The 19,621-nt window shown below is 46.3% G+C and overlaps 1 protein-coding gene and 1 non-coding gene across 2 annotated transcripts in view; one reads left to right on the top strand and one right to left on the bottom strand.

Annotated features, from left to right (window-relative positions):
* The window catches only part of JAZF1 (JAZF zinc finger 1), a 673,202-nt gene that overhangs the window by 210,418 nt on the left and 443,163 nt on the right, over positions 1–19,621 (top strand). The gene's annotated exons all lie outside the window — the stretch shown is intronic.
* On the bottom strand, positions 9,803–9,876 carry TRNAI-UAU (transfer RNA isoleucine (anticodon UAU)). Its single transcript has one exon. It is a non-coding gene; the product is annotated as a tRNA-Ile (tRNA).

A 19,621-nucleotide genomic window follows, 5' to 3' on the forward strand; every position in this document is an offset into this window, starting at 1 on the left:
AACATCATCAAGTACGGGATCAGGTCACTTTTGTGAAAATTGCGGCATTTTTACAAAAGTGCCGATTTTCGCGGGCACTTATGTAAAAATCGCGGCATTTTTACAAAAGTGCCGATTTCGCGGCAAGCCGCGAAATCGCGAAATCCTGGAGGGTCTGATTAGGCACCACTGAGAGTTGGCCTCTAGTGGTGCGTACTCTACCTGCTGCTGGAAATGCCTTCTAGTGGTGCCCAGGTCACCAAACCTGTAGCAACAAGAGTCAAGTTCATACCCTCAGTGACGCTCTGGGGACCACTAAAGGGTATCTCTCACAGTTGTTACCATAGACACCTGCATTTTGAACCATAGACACCACTAGAGGACATCTTCCACGGTTGGAAATGTAGAAGCCGCTTATGGATACAGTTGTTACCATAGACACCACAAGAGCTTTAGGAGAGAGCTCAAGACCTGGCTGTTCGACTAACCGACCTAGTGGCCCATAATCAGCGCCTGGATACCCCTCGGGGCGATAAACCGCGAATTACAAGTCCGAATTGATTGAAGAGCTAGAGGACATTGACCACAGTTGGCATCAGAAACACCACAAGAGGGCATCTCCCATGGTTGGTACAGTAGACTGTAATCATCTCCTGCCAAATTCTTCTCCATGTAGAGGTTCAGAATAAAGAGCCCAATCTTAAATTATGAATATTTTGGAAATTTCGTGCCTGGTGTGCCACTTCCTTTCTGGACTCCTTCAGCATCGGTCCTTTCCTAGGCCACAGGTGTCTACTTTGACAAGCAGCAGATCTCCTGGGCCTGTGTGCTGAGAAGCTAATAGCCCATCTGGCGAGCTCAAGAGGCCTGATTAGACTCAAGACTGTGTGCACGCTGCTCTGATTTGCAGGAAGACGCCACTACCGGTCTCACCTGCTGCCCCTTCATCTGGTGTAAGAGTGGTGGTCCCCAAATAATATTTATCTTTGAAGCGCGATTCTGATCTCCCCTAGAAAAAAAGAAGAAATTATCAATCCCAGCAAACTACTACCAAGTCTTACAAGATATATAGAAGCTTGGTATCTCGAAGTCATCTACACTGGAAGAAGGCATCTAGGTTATGGTTCTTCCCAAAACTGGACTTTAGAATTCCATTATAGATGAAAAAAAGTGTTTTGGACCCTAGAGACATACAATAATATTTACTACAGTAGGTGGTGCTGTTTCTTGCTCTTCTTTCACGCCAGAACCAGCTGTATTCATTTAAGGGGCCCACCAGTGAAAAGAAAAATCATAAATCTAGTTCTCTTCGCCTGTATCCACATCACCAAGAATCAGCCGTGTAAAATATCTGTGAGTGGAACTATGTGCTTCTTTAATGATGGCCTCTCTCTGTTTGCTTATGTTTTATGGAAGAGTAGGGGCCGGGGGGGCCAGATCCACTACTGCTTGGTAGGTTCCTTATTTCCTGAACTTTCCGAACAATTTCAGTAAAAAGAATACACATCAAAAGACACTTTTATATTTAAAGTTCAAATCAGGAAGTGTTAGCAACCAGAGGAATTGTCATCAACCTGGTATTCTAACATTTATTAGAGCCCGGTGTGACGAAAACTACACCTGATTATATTTTTATGTGCTGACAGGAGAGAAAGTGAGTAAGGTAGGGATAGAGCAAACGAAGGTGATCAAAGTTCAGCATTGATGTAGAGCTTGATGCTAGTGGTAAACAAATGCATTGGTACTTGGCTTCGCTTTACAAATATCAGCAATGTAGAGCTGAGCACAGGTACGCTGTGTTTTGCTTTCGTTATTACCACACCCTTTCGGCAGGGAGTAACAACAAGCGAAAATTGAAAGAAAGAAAAAAAAAGAAAGGGTCAACGCATGCAAAACAAGCGGAAAATGCATTGAGACATTATTCTATACTTTTTGCCCTAATTTCAAGCATCAGTGCAAAATTCGGTTGTCACCCGGATTATTGCCCGTATTTTTGCACCGGGCTCTAACGGAGCACCTGTGTGCCCTTGGACCCTTCGAAGTTACTATATGCAGTTTGTGGTGTTAGCCCTCTGTGTCTTTACACAAGAAAATGTTATGTACATATCGATCTAACCAGGGCCATAAATGGACAAAAAGGCATTTTAAGGATCTTGTTACTACGGTCATTTGATGCCCCAATATTAATTGGTACTATTTTATTGGATTAATATATGCTCGCCACCACAAACTGCTTCATGGTATTCTCAGGCACGTAGATAGATATCAGTGGTGCAGTAGGTGCAGTGGCACCAGGGCCCAGTGGCCTGAGGGGTGCAACGAAGTCTGATTATTATTATATTTTACTTATTTAGACTAGGGCCTAAGGTACTCTTGCTACACCGCTGTGTTTTCTGCTTCTAAAAGATATTGGGGGCAGCAAAACATTCTAATAATTCCGTATCGATGCACCTTTCCTCGTTCATGTTTTCTTCACTGGTGCAGCGGCTACCCCTGGGCACAACGGTATTCACCCACCGCCTTGCAGTATTTTAGAAAGTGTTCTACAGGTTGTGGGCCCTGAGGGAAGTAAGAGGTTTCATAAGATGTGGGTTGTGGGCTCTGGGGGAAGTAAGAGGTTTCATAAGATGTAGCCTTTCACCTGATGGTGCTCTCCATTCTTCGGAGGATAAAAAGCTGATTTGACACGAATATCTGAACCAGTGACCAGCTGCTGTTGTATACAGAATAACAGTAGGCACATGCACCTACTGAACTATCCTGCCGCTTGGAGTGAAAGAAAAACGTCCCATCTCAAGGCCTGTTTTTTCTTCCTATGCAGAGAATTTGTCTTATAGTTTTGGCTGGCTGGTACTTTTTGGATAGTAGCCAGCATATATCGCGCCTGGATTACACTGAGGAAACAAGGGACCAGCCATTGGAACTTCACAAACCACAAGCAGTTCACAATACTAGCAAAAGAAAAGTATACAAATGATCTATGAGAACAAGTCGAAAGAGATTTACAAATTCTGAGGTTATAGTCGAGCGAAACTATTAACGTATTTTTTTCTTTGCTGTAACTCGTTAATTTGGCTGGAAATGTTAAACACTGCCCATAGAAAATGTATTTTTCTCCCATGTTTGAAGGATTTCAGTTTGAGACTAGATGAGGTTGGTTGCCACACGCAGAATAATATCTCTCGCCTCAGCACTAGCAATCTCTTACTAGAAATGGCGTCGGAAGGCCTTAGGTATGGACTGCGGTGAGCGGAGGAATGCTCCCACGTTTGTTCGCTCAAGATATTACTTGCATTTCTGAGTCAAGCTTTTGAGAAATGGACCCCCTTTGGGGTAAGACAGGAAACCAGCGGACGGGCTTCCGAGTAATGCTGACTCATCATAACGTTCCCAAACCCCATGATTGACACTGCCAGGCACGGGTGCAGGGGAACCTGCCGGGCGGGTGTCAGATACCACCGAGTCTCAGAATAGCGTAGAGCGTCTGAGCAGTGGTTAGAATGTCAGGAAGTAAGGATCAAAGAACGGGAAATGTCACAAGGTCCCCAATTGGTGGACTGGGAAAATGAAAACTCCATCTCAGACGTCATTTGTAAATCGGGTGAAACAGCAGCATGAACGGATGTAAGCTGTGAGCTATCTACTGTTAGGCAGCGTGAAGCTGAAGCTTGGAGACATTTATGTCTTTGTGGAATGTCTTGCAATATTTCAGGTTGCACAAGTTGTCAGCGCTCTGGTCGGTGACACCACTGCATGGCATAGGGGACAGTCTCAAAAGTTTCTCCATGACCTCCTATTCCTTTGGGGTAGGGATGTGTGTCAGCAAAGGAAACAGCTGGTACATTTGCGGTAACACTGGCTGGCTGCTGTTTTTTCTTTGGTTGTTCTCGAGCTTCACATGTTGGTGATGCTGCCTGGTGACGAATCTAAGGGAATAGAAAATCTTGTTTGTCTTGCGGTGTGGAAGAGTTCAGTAAAAATGGAGAAAGGTGGTTAGTCTGGAGAACATGCTGCACTAGGCACACACTCTACTGACTTCCTAATTCACAACTCATCTTCCTCTAGGAAATAGTCCCCCTTTCCCCTTTAGGTTTTTGTCATTGACATTGATCATTAAAGCATGATCATTTATGTATTTATTTATATACAAAAGGGTGGCATGGTATTCTGGCCAGAAAGGTCTTACATTAGATAAAATGGCAGTGCATAGCTAGTTAGATAGAATGTAATACATAAACCATAGGTTTTGTGGAAATAAGCTGTTTTGTGGCGGAGTCAGCGACATTACAACAGAGAGAAAAATCAATAGTACAATTATGCGTAGTATAATGGCATGGTAGACTATTTACCGTTTTGGTACAGTGGTTTGGAAGCGAAAGAAATTTCTGATTCACAGATTGTACATTTCTGGATGCCCTGTAGTGGGTAAGTTGTTGTCAAGGTAGTCTATAGATGGACCGTGTATACAATTGTCAATAATTCGTAGCAGATCCTGTTTCTAGCAGAGAGCCACCTAGCTTCATGGGCAAAGGGAGTGGTGGATATGTGACTTGGCAGGTTAAATAGGTTCTTCTGGCATAGCTGAGAAATGTGTACAGTGGGCAAAAGGATTATGGAAGGATCCCACGGCCAAATTGCAGCAATCATATATTTTGCTAAGCGTGATTGAATTAATAGGTTCATTGGCATGTGAAATTATAAACATGGGCATATTTTTCTTGTAGTTAGTACCTGATAGTGGGCTGCTTGACTGTGATATATGACTCTATGGGCAAAGTAGGGCTAAAGGGAACCATAGCAGGACGAAAGACAACCCAAGTGTTCTGGATAATGAGGAGAAGGCAAGTAGATAGAACTTGACAAAATGGTTGGTGGAGAGGTAGATGGAAAGTAAAGGATCTCAGTTTTGTAGGATTTTAACTTGAGGGGCCAGAGGACGATCCAATGGCAAAAAGCAGTGAGGCAGTCACAGATGCATGATTGGAAGTAGGAGCGAGCATATCAATGACATTGCGTGTCATCAACATAAAAGTCAAACTGAGAAGCCAAAAGAGGAGATGATAGCACCTAGGGAGATAGAGAGAATAGGAGTGGGCTTAGGACTGGTCCATGGGGGACCTCAACTGGTATTGCGTTTGGTGGTGATCTTCTGGAGTCCTTCACCAGTGGGATGCAGTACGCTGATAGGAGGAGAACCATTGAAGAACAGAGCCTGTGATGCTAGTGGTATGGAGGGGAGGAAGTAATGTAGGGTGGTCTACAGCGTCAAATGCTGCTGATAGTGATAGATCAGCAAGAACTAGAGCACAAGAAAGACTATTGTGGTGAGCAGAGGAAATAAAGCGGACAATGTGCGAGAGGGAAGTTTCAGTTAAGTGAAGGGCCCGGAAGCCTGAATGGAAGGGCTTGAGAAAGTTGCTTTAAGAATAGCATATCCTACGTCAGTTGAAAACAAGGTGAATAATAATACCATGGGCTTATATTAGAGGGAGCCATAGATAGCAGAGCCTGTCTCCAGCTTTCCCTTATGTACCCGGGCACGTCTCTCGCTACTCTTGGTCTAGAGTCAAAAAAGGCTGCGACAGGAACAGAAACCAAGCAGGACCCTAGAGCCATTCTTACTTTTTGATGTTTCCACTCGTAGCTTTTCTCATACCCCCCCAGGAGCAAATAGGAGGCTATTGAGGGGATAAATGTGAGAAAAAGGATAACATCTACGATGTTATTAGGAGTCAGAGGGTGTATAGTGTCACTTATGTAAACTCTCATATTTGGGGTTTCGTCATGTCTATAAAGGGTAGTGTGTAGCGGAAAAGACAACGTTGTCTTGCAAAAGTTTCCTTTTGTTGCAAGTGGCAAATGACTGTCACTTTTGGGCAATTACTTGTATACACATTCTTGTTTTATTTATGACACTTCAATTGCATATCCATAAAGATAAGGCATAAGCCCCCTCTTCACAGAAAACAATTTCGAAAACAATGAGATGTGTAATGCTAGAGAAAACTTGACACACAAATTCTCATTAATAGCTTGATGGATAAAATCCTTTATTTTCATAGGTTAAGATGACCCACCACTTTTACAACGAAATGCCACTTTCTGACTTTATGTGCATCTAGTCATCCCTTAAAGAAGCAAACATTGGCAAGAGGAATGGCATCTGACCACCTCCAATGGATAGATTTGCGCAGATGGCTATGCTGCAGTGCTTAAAATGAGCCAGTGGTTTCTGGTGCTTGGCACTGGCACTTAAGTGTCAACACCGGTGCTTGTAGCAGTCTGCTACAAGGTAGCAGTGTCTGGCTAATTTAGAGATGACCACAACAAAAGGTAACTATTATTTCAATACACAATAAAAATTACTACTAACTGCTGCCCGAGCCATTTTTATAGCTTTGGAGGCCTGAAATATTCCGAATTTTACACTTGTAGGAAGGTGATGGTTAGTAGTTGTATTGTTACTATTATTGGCAGCACAGCAGGGATAATGTGTGCTACAAGCTGCAGTGGCCTTCTTGCGTGAGCCCTGGCACTTGTGTTTTTTTTTACAAATTAAGCACAGCTATGCTATAATAATAATACCAATAATGTAACATGATTTAACTCTTTTTGGAAAAGAGAAAGGTGTTGAGAAGTGTTATAAGGAAACCTTCAATTCTAGCGTTAACGTAGTAAAAACCATGTCTGAGTGCATCATTCCAGATTGTGTTCTCTATGCAGTAAATTATCATCCCAGTGTAAAGAAGCAGATGAGAAATCATTCACAAACAAACATTGGAAAAGGCAATAGGCATAGCTTACAATTTAGGGTCCTGACGAAAACATTTTAAATACAGCTACAGTGAAAAAACTAAAGCAATACAAATACTCCTAATAGTGAAGTAAAAACAAAAAATTATAGTTTTCTGTGTGCAATAGATCTATGAGATAAATAATGTAATTGGTAATGACTAGGTACTTTTTAGATGAAATAAAGAAGGTAATGTAAGAAGACTCTCTACTTTTGATATGTAACATAGTCCCTCATGTATTGCATTGCAAACACTCCATATGAGGGGGAATGATATACTAACACTCAATGGCATGAGGTGAAAGAGAAATACGCCCAAGTGGTGCAAAAGTCCATTTAATGTATATTTTAAATGATTGGGAACAATGTGTCTTGAAGGCAGTTGTGTTGTCGGGCTAGACGTGAACACTCTTCAATTAATTTGAGGTCATGCTTGAGAAATTTTAGATTTATTGTTCAGCTTCTGAATAAATCATTATTTCCAAAACTAGAGTTTTGCTTGATATGCAACTCTTGCATTTCCCTATGGCCGGCCCTTAGTGAAGTTTGGTCTAATGTGTTGTAGCAGGAACGGTGTATTTATGCTGTGGCAATAAGCTGTCAGTTAAAAGCTGGCTGGGCCTTGAAGCTTACTTCAATCCTGGCATTGTTTTGTGCTTTTAAATGGAATAAACAAACGAACACGGAAGTGCTGAGCTTTCCCGACAGATACTGACTCTGAAAGGGTAACGAAATATTCAGTCAAGCAACAGGCAAATTTTTCTACCGTGAAGTTGTGAGCTTTCCTCACAGGCCAGTGAGACTAATAGGGTGGGAGGGGAGGCCAGCAGCAGGGTAAGTCACATACCCCCAACACCAGCATGCAGGGAAATGGGGAGATTTCCTGACTGGCTAGTGATGGTGTAAAGGTTGCGTAGGTCTGTCTCTGATATGATAGTGACTCGGTCCCAGGCCAACCTCCATTTTAGAGGCACCGGCCAGTAGAGAAATCCTTCTGTTTTCCTGCAGATTCGCCAGTCTTTGATAAAAAATAACGCTGTCAGTGTTTTTTCGGGTTTGGAGGAAGAGGCAAAAAATAAGCGCATAGTTTAACAATGCAGGCAGACATACCGGTTTTATTGATTGCCCGGCTCAGACGAAAGCTTGAAACACAATTTGTAGCACACCACCAAGACATCTGATATGGAGAAAATCTGAAGGTAGGAATTCCGGCCAGCAATGTCAAATATTTGATCTGTGTTTTCTTCCTGCCTTGAACCTTTGGTTCTCACCGCAAGTGTACGGGTGGTACAGGTTTTAAAACTGATATATGGATGTTGAATTTTTATTGTCACAGTTTTTGTTCGTATTCCTTTCAAACCCTCCGTTTATTTGTTTCTGAACCCTGGCTCTCTCGTAAAAGTGTCACCATCTTGGTTGAACATTAAGCACCGTCCTCTTTCGCTCTGGGCTGCTGAAGTAAATTCAGACCAGGTGCGCCCCTCATAATGGCGCCCCTTGATGTATTCAGATAATGAGCGGGAAAGCGGAAGCTGTCCGCTTTCAGTCGGCCGGTCGGAGAAAAAGCAATTAGAGACATGTTAGCCACCCGGGTACCCCAACCAATCAAAGTCGCTTGGTCAAAGCACGCCTGGGGTCTTTCGCGCGTGCTCCTGCGCTGGCACTGGTAGGCTCCGTGTTTCTTTTGGATGTAGTAACTGTAAATGGGATTTTCTCTCAGATTATATCTATAATATTATAAATCGAGGGACCATGCTGAGCTGTCAAATGACCCTATTTTATCAGCAGCACTTTCATACGGTCCTGGAGGGGCAATTACTGAGCTGTCGCGTGGTCCCGGTGTGCACTTGGGCTCAGCCTCACCTGATAAGCAGAACAAAGACACCGTATCCAGCGCATGCGCGAGCTGGGCATGCACTGTTAGGGTGACCAGAGTTTTAAAGCCAAAAACCGAAACATTTCCCAAAATAGAAGAAGGACTACAATTTTACTTCCACACAGCGCACAGAATTAGTGCCAATATCTGCACCACTCCCCATCCCTCCATAGCAATATCCTGGAAAAATAAACGGACAAGACACCTTTTTTGTGGAGAAAATTGCTGCAGGTTTATTTGCATAACAAATATGCCAACATGGTGGGTTATCTTATGGGCGATCCCAGGGCAGGCAGCCCCTCGCCGCCTGCCAACCTGATGAGCCAAATTACACCGTGGCCATAGCCAATCGGTGTTTGCCAGATTTGGGAGAGGGGATAACCCCTCCCACCAGTGGGCCGCCAGTCCACCCCATTACTCACGCCCCCAGAAGGGGGCGGAGCGTTCCAGGCAACCCCCGGTTGCTCAGGTCCACAACCACCCGTAGGACTAACGGGGCGCCGTCGCTCCTCCAGGATCCAACGCGAGATCCTCCCTGGGGATATTTGTCTTTGCACTCTTGTTGTGCTCGTGCAGAGGGTACCCCTCTGTACCTTTACAGCCTCAGGATCACCCTGTAACTCCGCTACACCTCTGGGTGTGGCCACCGTCACCCCAGGGCACCCCACCAAGCTAGGCCTAGTTACCTACACCCTGCTGATTCCAAGGCCTCACCAGAGCAGGCAGGGAACAGGTCCATTCCCACTCTGGACAGGTGTATCCCATCTACATCAAAACACCCTATGGACTTAGCGTGCAGTAACCCATGTCAGATGAAGCTAAACCCCTTTGTTCGGTCAATTTTTCGCATGGTGCTGTTAGCCCTCCTGCGCGAGTTCTTCATGGCTTCCCCTGATTGCCCTCCTACCGAGGAAAGTCAAGTCATTGCCTCCCAGGTGTATGGCCAAAATTGTTGGGAGGGGAGACACCCCCCCCAGTCTGTGTCGCAGCCTCTACAGCAAGCTGTTCAAGCGCATGCCTGGGAACCCCACTCACAGGACGCCCGGAAGGCCCTCCCCCGAGACCGTTGGTCCTGGCAACTAGAAGAAATGCTAGGTTGCAAAACCCCCTTTGTTGAACACTGCACACTATTCTATACAACTAAGCCAAAATGCTGGCCCATGCGGGGATCGAACCCGCAACCTTGGCGTTATAAGCACCACGCTCCAACCGACTGAGCTAACTGGCCAAGGCTTGCACATATTTGCCTAATAACACTGCACCCCAACAAACCTCAGGTGCCTCACAGGGGTTCCTATGGTACCTTCACCATTCGCTTGTACATAAAACACTTAACCTGTCATCCGGCCACTCCCCTGGGTGGCTTCTTGACGGATGTACCTTTTAACACATTGGGTTTCACCTCGTCCCACCTGCATGATGCGCTCAACTGACAAGCCTGCTCAGAACGCTGGGCTTGCTGCCCCTTCAAAAGAGTGCTTGCAAAGTTGCCTGCCAGGACCCGCAAGCCTTACATTTAATCATGCCTTCCATACCCGTTCAACCCCAAAAGGGTAAGGGGCACGCTGTCAGCATGAACCAGAGTACCCATCTCCCGACGGGCCAGGTAAGGGGCGACCAGACACACTGGGCCATACATCTATCTCCCATCTGGGTGTAACAGAATACCCTTCAGCCAAGCCTGGTCGGAATGTGCCCTTCTCCCTACCCCTTGTAAGGGAGCACCACACCTGCCCGTCTTCCTAGGCCAAATTGGGACATTAGTCCCCTTGTTGGCTGACCACTCCCAAGGATATTTTGCTTAACTGAAGCAACCTGTATCATGCCGCTGTGGATCGGAGGACATGGAGTAAACCTATGGTCAGTGTACCTGTACCCTCTTAACTATACAAAATGCGCTTTGATAGTAGTCAGTCTTTGTGATCCTAACCCTCTATTCCAACAATATTAGGGTACCAGCACTCTATTGGGAATGGCAAACTCACGCCCCAGCTGACAGGATAGAGCCTATTTGTACTCGATCTAAAAAGACCGAAGTGACACCTCAAACCGTTACAAAAGGAGGCCTGCTAATCTGCCCCTACTCTGTGCAAACAACAACCTGTGCAATAGTCTGGGAAGCTGCCACCCAGAAAACCCTCCCCGGCACCCGGGGCGCATGCAGTCGCTCCTAGGCCTAAAACTAACGACGTTCACATGTGGATGAAGTCAAAGGGCCCATCCCTCAGCACATGCTTGCAACCTGTCCCCTGCATCACCAAAGTCAAACAGAACGACTGCATGGAGCATGCCGAGCAAGTCGACCCCAATTGCCGGCCCAGGTCCCCACCCTCACGTGAGTAGCCCATGGCCAGACTCCTGCTGCAGCCTACCAGAATGCAGACTTGCGTGTGGAAAAGCTATAGGAATGGGGCGAACAATCAAGCGATTTGCCTGCCCTTTCTATATATGTGAATGCTCAAAGTCCAATAACTTGCCGCCTTTGCTCTTTGTGCTGTAGCCCTCCCAGCACCAGTGACATTTTTTTAAGAACCGGGTGGTTGAACCTGTGGGCCTACTGGAGCTGAAGAGGGAGGTGCCAGACTGAAAGAAAACCCACGGGGGGGGACCCCACTAAGCACAACAAATATCCTAGACCTCCCCCTAGAAAGGTAACAACCCCTCAGCCTCTGAAACTCGAATGAGATCAGCTGGCTGAAGCCGTGGCTAAACTTCAAAACAATTGTTTGCGCTCAGGCCTGTTAAAAGTAAATGTTAGTCTGTTATAACTGATGTGCAAGATCCAAAACCCATTGGTTCTCCATGTGCTTGTTCCCTGTCCTTACCGCGTTGTGAAGAAAGTTTGCCAACTGAGGTTGACCTGGGCTATTCCAACCTTAGTAAAAGTTTGCCCCCAAGAACATCAGTCTGCCCCCTGCTAAAGGGTCGTGTGTGCAAGACCTGTCTCCTTGAGTGTGTGGCTTGCTAAATACCTTCCTGCTAGCTTAAAATTCGGGATGCCTTACCAATACCAACCGAAAGAATGCATGCCCCGGTAGCTTATCACCCTTGTAAGCTGGCACCTCAGCCTTCCCTCTAACGCTCTCCAGGGTGAAAGGCTGAGGGGGCGGCACACTATCTGATGGTATGGCCTTAGTAAAAAGGTTGCCCCTCAGTACTTTCATTATGCCCCCTGCTTAAGGAGATTGAAACCAAGTATTGATTAACAAGCATGCTCCTCTATGGCAGGAGTCGTCCCCATATGCTGGTCCAGGTGTACCTCACGGGGTAAGTATCTTGCATCGCAAACCAATCGGCCCTTTGCCTGCGTTGCATTACCGAGCGCTCCAGTTAGTATACATTGAGCGTACGTGTCCTTCCACCATGGACCAAAAGACATGTATACTCTGCACCCTGCTGAGGCACCTGTCCATCTTAGCCTCTAAAACTGCTGTGACAAACCCGGCCCAGCAGATAATTACATCACGCTGGTCTCAACCAGTACAACATGACTGGCTGTGCTTTGCGAGAAATTAAAATGTGAGACAACTAAAATGCTTGAGCTCTTTTCAACCCTCAGTGTGCTCCTTTTCACCAAATCGGCTCTTCTAGGAAGCCGCTGCATCCCTGCCGTGCCTAGCAACCTGCAAGTGACTATGTGGCAGGCACCCGAGCGGGACCTGCCAGTCCTATTTAACCTTCCCATCCTTGCAGCTTAGCGGCACTCCCTGCTGCAGATGTCTTGGTGCATCCCATACTTGCCCCTCTTGCCCTCAGATATAATTTAACTTAATTTACCGTTTATGTGAATGAAACGATGCACAGGCAATTTGTAAATTTCACTCTTACTGTACTGTGGCACATTTTGGACCTGTCCGTCAGATTATGTTGGTCGCCTACAATCAATTTGAGTGCCAGTGTAAGAGAATCACACGTACTAACTATGGACGCAGAGAGACCCGATTGACCAGACAGCCGCTTAGTGTGGCAGGAATTGCCCACATGTAGCTTGGATGCGGTGGACTTATCCCCCCAAAGGTGCAGCAGATTGCTGCATAGTTCTGTCCCCACTCCCCTTGTTGCAAGTATTAGCATTGTGGGATCATCCAAATAACATAAATGTGCACTCTGAGATTCGCTGGTTATGTTCCAAACGCAGCCCCCCTTCTGGAGGGTCCAGCAAGAACCCCCTCTGCCTCCCTGAGCGAAAACCCCTATACTTTTGCACTCAGCACACCTGCATGCCATTAAGGGAGCCCCTAGCGACAGCTTGGCGCCTTGCTGCTAAGGGAGGGTACATTCTTTTACTGAAAGAAATGTGTCCTGGAAGTACCTATGATTTAAGTCCAAATGTCACTACTTCATAGTACTTGGTGTGTTACATAACTAATAACAGGTCTGACACACTCAATTGGGCATCCTCCGCTTGCTTTAGGCGTGTTGGATTGAAGGGATCCAGTGAAAAATGGGAGTTATCTCCCTAGCCATGCCATCCCTTCAGTACTACGTTTACAGCTTTAGGCATGTCTCTTAAATCGTCTACATCATGCATCTAATGCTGAATAGTCTGAGTTCTGCTTTAGACAACCTCCCTTCTAACGTAAAATGATTGCATAACCACACATGCTCGTCTCTTGTAGCAGTCGTCCCCGTTTGCCTGGCACCTGTTAGAAAAGCACCCTATACAAGTGTATATAGAATGTGCTCCTATGGTGGCTCGTTGTGCATCAATTAAATAACCATAATCGTGCCCATAAACAGCGGAAAGTTCAGCTCACAGGAAAATATAAGACTGGTGTCCCTGCTTCCTGATGAGGATGCCTCTTCGGTAGCCCAGAAACGAGGTCCTGGTAACCGCAGGAACTGCAAGTAACCTGAAACTGCATGAAAATGGGGTGGGACACGATCTAGATGCCACCCGCCCCCAATGAGCTGCTGACGCTGTCGAAATTAGAGCCTCATGGCAGCACGGATATTGGAGTTAGAACAGATTCGGAGACTAGCCTATGGGTCTTAGCTGTTCAGGACACTGGGCATATTCTGGCTCCGGAGGTGAAGGTACGGTGTTATTTGATTGGTTGAATAAACACACACTACTGCTTAAGACATGTTTGCGCTCACCTACAATGCCCTTTCAGGGTGACTAAGTACACGACCATGCTAGCACCATTTCCTCGAGTTAATTAGTAGGTAGCCTGTAAGGAGCTCAAACCGCCAGTGTCCGATTACCATTTGTGCTTCCCACATTCTTAGTGAATATGGAGCCTATATGCATGTCTCTAGATGTAAAGCACGTACTCTGAAGCATCATGTAATGTAGCTAGCCAAATAGAAAAGCGCTCTGCCACCTACGGGTGAAGATTCGCTGCACAACTCACATTCACAAAGACCATGGCTGAATAACCGTAATGGTTGCTCTGTGTTATGCGGGCATGCGGGCCCTTAGGGGGTCGCAAACACTGGGCGGCTTCCTCGTGTGCCATGCCATGGCACTAAGGGGGGCCGCCCTCTGAGGAGGGTCCCCTTCGTGAACACGGGGCAGCCCGCAGACTGTGCTCCTTAGCAGAGAATTACTGAAGAGGCAGTAAGAACGTATATAAAATGCTACTTTTAAAGCCAGTAGCATTGCCTGTCAATTAAATTGACTTCTTATAACAGCAGCTACCTATCCCTGCTTTGCAAAACTTAAAAAGATACCTCCCAGCGTTTTCAGATGACCCTCTCTAAAAACCGGGACATGAGCTTAATTTCTTGAAATTTGCAGGGGCAGCTCGTTAAAAACCGGGACTGTCCGGGCAAACCCGGGGCGCCTGGTCACCCTATGCACTGTAGCCATTGCCACATTGTTCACCCACTACTCTGCAATTCGATGCAGGCCCTCCTTCACTAACCCTTGAAATAGACTCCAAAAGCCCCCAAAAATTTGGGGTGAAATCACTTACTGCACCCTATGGTTGGTGCTGTCTCAGACGGCAAGACTGTACCCACCCTTGCAGAGGTGTTCATGGTCCTCCTCAGGGGGATGGATTGCCCCAGAGTGAATTTCCTACCACACTGTCAGGGTTTCAGCTGCAACACCCCAATACTTCTTCCGGAGATACCCCAGGGGCACCGTCCAGTAGTATGAGGTGCAGGCTGGAACCTCTTGAACCTTTGCAACGGGCAAGTGTGGCCACTCATTCTAATTGGGCTGTGGCTTCTGGATGGCCCAGAGCTAGTGTGTCCAAGCCCTCCTGCATAGTCTTGCCCTTGCGCATTCATCTACCATATTGGGTTAGGGTACGGGCAGAATCCTTACCTCATTTGCATGAGAGCGTATGTGACTGCTAACTTTGCACCCATACAATGAGTATTACAGACGACCGCACAATCCACAATTGACCAATAAGTATTTAGAAGATGTTGCAGTACTGCTTAAAATGGGTGCACATGTCTGTGTTTTTTTTCTCCTAGGATACTTTATTAATATGGCTCCTGACTTATTAGTCAGCAGCACTTTGCATGCTTGAGCATGTAGGCCTATACTTTAAATAGAAAAAGTGAAACTGAAAGCTCTACAATTGAAAGTGCTAATGACTGAAAAACGCAAGAACTGGACAAAGGTGCTTTTGAAGACTTAGAACCTGCTGACATTCATGAAATACCACTGTTTAATATGGTAAGATAGTTGAAGGGGTTACGTGTCAATAGCAGAGATCTCTGTACGCCCTGTAGGTCACAGGTTCAAATTAGTATCAGTTACTTTTTGAGTTAGTCATTTTAAAGTTGCTAAACTGACTACCACTGAGGTGAGCATATATTTTGAGACTGGAATACTTGGTAGTTCTGTATCTTTATAATGCAGTTAAAGGTAGCATTCAAGGGTAGTTAGGTGTTTTTAGGAGGCAACGGACGGTTTGTGTTAGGGGGTAGGAAGGAGTTTTTAAGGGAAGGGCAGCATTAAAGGGTAGTAAGGGTTTTTAGAGTTCAGTGATGGATATCTTTAAGGAATAGTGAAGGATTTTTAGGGTCCAGGGAAGGTTAATTTAACATTACAGTATATTAAATACATGCATTTAATATATAAAAATACATTTCAAGCACATTAAATATTGTATTGATGTTTTAAAAAATCTAAAAAAATTGAAATAAATAATTAAATACACTTTTTGGGAATTTAAATGTAGAAAGCTTAGCAAAGGCATCTCTGAAGTAAAACTCTGTGACATAAATATTCTCCTGATGTGCTTACCTTGAAACAATAACAGCCAAAGTAAAGGTGCACAAAGTAACTAATGACAGGACTCTGGGCACTAATTACCACAGATAAATAGGCAAAGAGAAGCAGAGGATCTTAAAGCTCCCCACTCCAACAATCAATCAGGATTTATAAAGCACAGCTAATCACTGATAGGGTATCCAGGCGCTTTCAAGTCCCGGCTCATTCGGACAGCCAGGTCTTGATGACCCTTTAGAATTCTGGAAGTGAGGTGATGGTTTGAAGATGTATAAAAGGCTGTTCTAGGTCTTTGCTGCGATGTGGGCGAAGGAGTGTCCTCCACTTCTGTGTCGGTAGATGCTGGGAGTGAGGGCAAGTGAAAGGAGGGTGGAGCTAAGTTTCCTTGACTTGGAAGTTCAGCCGGTGGTTAATGTAAGCGGGTCCTTAGTTGTGTAGAGCCTTGTGTGCGTGGGTCAGTAGCTTGAATTGCATCTCTTCTATACGTGGTGCCAGTGAAGTTGCTTGAGGTAGCGTGTGAAGTGAGTTCATCGGGGTAGGTCGAGGGTGAGCCTGGCTGCAGCGTACTGTATGGTTTGAAGTCTCTGCAGTGGTGGCCAGCATGGCTCGTGGATGGCGAGGTGGGTAGGGGAGGGGGTCATGCGGGACATGGAGGGAATCGCATGGCAGGGGGTCACAAATATCAAAAAAAGGGGGGGGGGGAAGAAACTTAGCTTGCCACCGGGTCCAGCGTCCCTGCTCCTGCTCTCCTCATGGAACTCGAACAGGAAGCAGGTCCCACTGACCAATCACAACGCTGCAATGCAGCATTGTGATTGGTAAGCACCCAGGCTCCCCAGACCAATCACAACGCTGCATTGCAGCGTTGTGTTTGGTCTGAGTGTCCTAGTTGGATACTCAGCCAGGAAATGGGGGTCTGAGCATGTTCTCCACGCAGGCTGTAATGCAGCCTGCATGGAGAACAGGGAAAGTGCGCATGACTGTTTTGGGCAGCAGGAGAGGAACGGCCAAACAGTCATGTGCTCTTAGGAGTGGGCAAACTACTCCTCCCCCACCCTGCTCCAAGAGCGGAGCCCACAAAGCAGCATGAAGCATAAAATGATAACTCAAAGTTATTATCATTTTATGTTTCTTCTTCGCACTGATTAAGAGCAGTGGGGCGACGCTCCTCCACCATAGCGGAGGAGCTGCCACTGAGTCTTTGTATCCATATATTTTTTAACTAGGCATTAGTAAGAAGAAACCACACTCTGAAGAAGTGCCATGCTAAGGTGTCTCTGAAGCAGGTGATGGAAAGGGAAGAGGGAGGGACTGGGGCAGCAGTACAGCAGTGCATTCCTTTTGACTGCCATCTCCATCTGTGCTGCTGCCAGAGAAGCACAAGCACTGTAATTATCTAATTATTAATGAGACATATATCAGTAAAATGTATGACCTAAAGGTTTGTACTACAATAGAATTATTTGAGCCCTGGTTCAAACAGATTGATAAACAAATGATCATGGCTGCTTAAAAGTTAAGCACACTTTCTGTGGAAGCACACAGCTTTGGCCAAATCAGATGTTGCCCTCAGATGAACCATCGTCTGAGCTGAGCCACAGTCCCTCTCTGAGTAATGCCAGAAAGATATTTTTTTGATTATATTAGGTCTGTCCCTACTGAGCAGTCAAGCCAGACTTAACAACCCATGAAAATACGCTTTTTTGATGAGCTTCACAACCCTAACTCTACAAATGACCATAACCATATCGCACAAGCCATTACAAATGACATTACAGGAGCGGCTCCTCCATTAGGGCGGAGGAGCCTCGCCCCACTAATGAAAATGCCCTGGAGATGAAAAATAAAATGGTAATAAAAAATAATAATAAATCACAAAGGGAGGGATGAGGGCTTTTTTATTAGGTCCAGAATACATGCCGCTACAAATGAATAACAAAAAAGTGAGTATGCATTTCCTAAAGAAGGCGGTGACTGAGAAAAGGATGGGTTATGTCCCAGGTGCCAGGAGGTTGAAAGAGCAGCTAGGGGGTTCGCTCCTTTAAGGAGCAAGGGCCCTCACACCCCCCCCCCAGAGGGTGTCCTGCTTCATCATCAGGCAGCTTCTCGTTGGGCCGGCACTGCAATGCCCAACGGGCCCCGCAGGGGGGCTCTTTGCCAGAGGTCTTCTCTTTTTTTCAACCTCCTGGCACCTGGGACATAACCCCTCCTTTCCCCAGTCACCGCCTTCCTTAGGAACTTTATACTCAGTTTTTTCTCAATAAAATGAATATATTAAGGGGGCGTGGCTTGGACGGCGTTGGTGATGGCCGCCTAGCCTGTTCTCTGCCGTGCAGGAGAGCGATCTCATCAATTTTCGGGGGCAGAAAAACACCTCTTCACCCGTATGCACCGCGGAGCAGGGCTTTAGAACCTCTAAGGCACGCTCGGTGCGAAGCTCGGCTCTTGATATCGGCCGGACGCACCTTTTTGCTGACATGCTGCCACGACACTGATCACGGAGCGGAGCGGAGCGCTGTCAGCCTGCACGTCTCCTGGCGGAAAGCGGCGGACCTAAGAGACTCGCACACGGAGAGAAGGTGAGCCTTGAGGGAGGCGCCGGTCAATGTATGCTCACAGTTTTTAAAATTGGTGAGCTTATCGGCGTGGTTCGAGCTTGCCAGTAACTCCGTGTGTCCGCCTGCCTGTCCCTAAGATGGCCGCCCGCCAGCTACTTTGCAAGTAAATCTCCACAAAAGCGCTAATACAGTTGCTAAAGCCCAGCGGAATGTTCAAATGGCACAGTGTCTCTGCCCTACACCTTCCTGAGGGGTGCCCTTGGTAGCGAGAGCGCAATTTCAGCGGCGATACAGCCGAAAATAGTGAGAACCTTCCTTCACTGGCGCCTGACCCCAAGATGGCGACTCTGTTCAATTTTCCACCTTTTTTTTCGGCGCGAAAAACGGGAAAGAGATGCAATAATAGTGCTCTGTGCACTTTAAACAAATGGGAAGTTTGCTCAATCAGTCCTGCAGACCCAAGGTGGCATAATCTAATGACACATTATCTTTTGGAGTTGCAGCCACAAATGGTAGTACAGCCACAAGCAGAGCGTGACACATGAACACTAACCAGCATTAGTCACTATATCATTTGAGGCTGATAGCTTTCTGCACGTTCAAATTGAAAGCCAAAGGTCCAGCGCAAGTGTCCCAAACCTTATTTTGAACGCACCGACACCATCTGCTAGATGTCTGAGCTTTAAGATCACAATATTGAGATCTCTGTTAGACGACCTAACTCGACCAGCGCTTTGACATCCTTCAGACCACCCTGTCCTTTCTCGCAAACTGGAAGGCCGTCGCAATAGCGTCCTCCACACACGACCCGCCTGCAAAATGTCGGACAGGGATGAGAAGAAGAACAACAAAAAGGTAAAACCGGAACCCTCATTATCAGACTCTCCTATTAAATCGAGGGCAGACGTCAGCAGTACCCTAGAGGTAATCCTGAAAAAACTGGCAGAGGTACACGACCTAGCAAAATCAACCAAATCCAACACCGACTCTATGCAGCTGGAGCTTACTGCAATTAGAGCTGACATGAGCTCTGTACACAAAAGCATAGATGAAGCGGAACAGAGAATTAGTGACTTAGAAGACAAATCCAATATTGCATCCACTTCCATACAGCAACTCCAGGGATCAACGGTCCAACTTAGACGCCAGGTGGCGGATTTGGAGGACAGGAACAGAAGGGGCAACGTGCGCATTTTTGGAATCCCAGAGAATGCGGAGAA

The sequence above is a fragment of the Triturus cristatus genome, chromosome 10, assembly GCF_964204655.1.
Source record: "Triturus cristatus chromosome 10, aTriCri1.1, whole genome shotgun sequence".
Classification (NCBI taxonomy): Eukaryota; Metazoa; Chordata; class Amphibia; order Caudata; family Salamandridae; genus Triturus; species Triturus cristatus.